The following is a 3,165-nucleotide window of genomic DNA, read 5'->3' on the forward strand; positions in this document are numbered from 1 at the left end:
TGCTCAACCAATCACTGGCTGAGACAGGACAGCACTGCGGCCAGTGATTGGTTAAGCAGCCTGTCACTGGAGGGACCAGTTTCACAGTTATTGCGGCGGCGGTGGCCAGCGGGCAGAAGCCAGGAAGACACTGGGGAGTGGGGGGAAGCACTGGGTAGCATGGAGAGGTATGTATATACTTTACTATTTTACAAGGGCTGCACAGTCATCGCTAACTATGTCTGTACAGCGCTTGCTGCACGATTATCGAACCGTGTAGTAGGCTCAGTAAATGAGGGCTGATCTAGCAGATCAGCGCTCATTTACATTACTGATCAGGCCGTGTAATACGATCCTAAGTGTAAAGAGAGAGAGAAGACTCTTTAAGCTATTACCTCCAAGGGGGTGAAGGGTCACTTTTTGTTTCCATAATAATACAAACAATGTGGTTTTGCCAACCATTTGATCATTCTGTAACCTGTCAGTAACGCTATGGGGGAGATTTATCAAACATGTTGTAAAGTGAAACTGGCTCAGTTGCCCCTAGCAATCAATCAGATTCCACCTTTCATCCCTCACAGACTCTTTGGAAAATGAAAGGTAAAATCTGATTGGTTGCTAGGGGCAACTGAGCCAGTTTTACTTTACACCATGTTTGATGAATTTCCCCTATGTCTTCATGGAGCCCTATTCATATACAAAGTCATTGGTAAACGTGCTAAAATGAAGTAATGATTCTTGTTATAGGGGATTTCACTGAAATAGTAAATTTGCCCAAATATTAGTAACCAAAATTTGCTGCAGATGGCCTGTGAATGACATCCACATTGGCTATAATTTACAGCTTAGACCAGGGGTGTCAAAACCGGGGGTCCTTCAGCTGTTGCAAGACTACAATTCCCATCATGAATGGCCAGTTAAAGCTTTGTAGTTTCCCAACAGCTGGAGGGTCATGGGTTTTACACCTGTAGCTTAGACTGTTCACAGCTCTGTAATGTCCTCTATGCTGCTGCTGCTGCTACGTAGGGTCTGCTATAAAAAAAAAATGGAAGTGTAAGATCCCCTTTAACTATCCATAGGGACCCCCACTGATGTCAACAACTGAGATGTTATTGTCCCCGTAATAAATGGAGAGCCTACTGTGCCGGCATGACCACCCCAACCTGCGCTCCATTTTCATAGCGAATTAATTGAGCACTGGGCACATTGGCCAAGTAAGTATGGTGAACACTCCATTCATTACAGGGGCGATTGCATCTCTGTTTTTGGAATAATTGGGGTCCCAGTGACTGAACCCCCCACGGATCAGCTTATTATGTCCTATCTTATGGATAGGGGATAAAAGATGAGATGGAAATACACCTTTAGGTAAATATTAGCTATTTAACACTTGATTATCTGGGCATGGTGAGGAGCAGTTGGCAGCTGGTTGCAAAAGAGATCAGTAATGTTTCCCTCTTCTTAGACTGGCCATGGAAACAGTTAATGCATAACCGGGCACTATAACCTATTGCCCACATGCCCAACCAAACTCGCTGCTGAGGGTGGCTGGGAATATAGCATGTTATTGAATTCCGGATTTGGCTTGAAACTGATCCAGTCAATCTACTATTTTTCCATACAAACAGCTGAAACCAACTCTAACATTTCCTACACCTACTGTACATTCCTACGGAACAAAGCGTTTTCCATATGTTTGTTGCGTGCCAGCCACAAATATAGAAGAAGAAAAAAAACCACAAATGTTTCGACTTACGGAGCTTATAGTCTGGAGGGGGAAAGAATTACCAATTGTCTATTTCTTAAACCAGCTTTTAGCTTCTGACCTTATTGTTACTGACAATGCTTCATCTAAACATGGCCCCGCAGCAGATGAGGCGAGCCATCCGCCATCCCAGGCTTCTTTACATGGTATGTGGAACTAGCTCAAACATATCTGTTTATTTACAAGGCGCTTTCACATTATTCATCATCATTTCCTTGTAATCATTACTGTCTTCATCTTTTATTTAGTGTGCTCAACCAGTTGTGGAGAGATTTTCAGAAAGATAACAACAGCGGCGGATGAGTGCACAGTAGCCGATTTTGAAGAACTACAGAACGCCTGGTCACTGCCACTGTGCCTGCACCATAGGGAGTGGGGCAACCATTGTAACTTATATCACTACACAAGAAACACAGAGTGGAGAAGCCCCTAAGTTATATTGTTTACTTTAAGTATTCCATGAACGGCAGAAACTGAAGGGGAACCAACCTTTCCTTGCCTTATAGCTATACCTATAAAATGCTTGGATAAGTAATATTTCGATTGCTCATACAGTACACTGCAATATGATTGTATTGCAGTATACTGTCAGAGCAGAGATCTACTAGTACTGTCTGCCTATGGCAGGCTCTAATAGCAGATTTTACATAGCAGGTGCAGAGGCCTTCAAAAGACCTCTGGCTGCCATGGCAACCAATCGCCACTGACTAGTGATGTCTAACCATTTAGATGCCCATGCCAGCTTTCACAGTGGCAAGTAGATGGTTAAATGACATCACTAGTCCAATACATTTATGATCAACTATGGCAGAATTTGTTTATGGCTGGAGTAGATTTAATGAGAGCATTAAAGGGGAACTATCAGCAGGTTAGACGAAACTAACCTGCTGATAGCTCCCTATTACTCATGGGGTGCAGAGGATGAAGGTATGTCTCTCACCTTTATCCTCTGTGGTGCAGTTTTAATGCAACTCTGTGTCCGGTAAGGCCATTTGGAGCACAGACTCGCTGATTCGTTTCGGTCTAATGACAATGATTAGAAGGGATGGGCCATCCAGTGGCAGAATGGTGTTCTGGGAACAGGGCAGCGCTCCAAGCGGCCCTACTGGACAAGGCTACATTAAAATTGCATGGGAACGGCACTGAGGATGAAGGTAAGAAAAATACCTCCTCAACACCCCATGAGCAATAGGGAGCTATCAGCAGGTTAGATTGTTCCAACCTGCTGATAGTTCCACTTTAATAGGTGAAAGTTTTACCTAACCTGAGTGACAGCTGATAGCAGATGTGGGCAGGGCTATCAGGACTCGTACTATGTTTTCAAGGAGTCCTGTCAGTTTTTTTTTTTTTGTAATTATTATTATTCTGAACTATCACAGAGCTCTCCATCATGGCCACTTTTGCCCCACTCTTGTCTCCAG

At 43.7% G+C, this 3,165-nt stretch overlaps 1 long non-coding RNA gene across 1 annotated transcript; it reads left to right on the forward strand.

The window, feature by feature from the left end:
• Positions 1-631: 631 nt before the first annotated feature.
• Positions 632-2,288, forward strand: LOC138784824 (uncharacterized). The gene is made up of 3 exons (XR_011361953.1): positions 632-688; positions 1,791-1,890; positions 1,993-2,288. It is a non-coding gene; the product is annotated as an uncharacterized lncRNA (long non-coding RNA).
• Positions 2,289-3,165: the final 877 nt, after the last annotated feature.

This window comes from Dendropsophus ebraccatus, chromosome 2 (assembly GCF_027789765.1).
Source record: "Dendropsophus ebraccatus isolate aDenEbr1 chromosome 2, aDenEbr1.pat, whole genome shotgun sequence".
Taxonomy (NCBI): domain Eukaryota; kingdom Metazoa; phylum Chordata; class Amphibia; order Anura; family Hylidae; genus Dendropsophus; species Dendropsophus ebraccatus.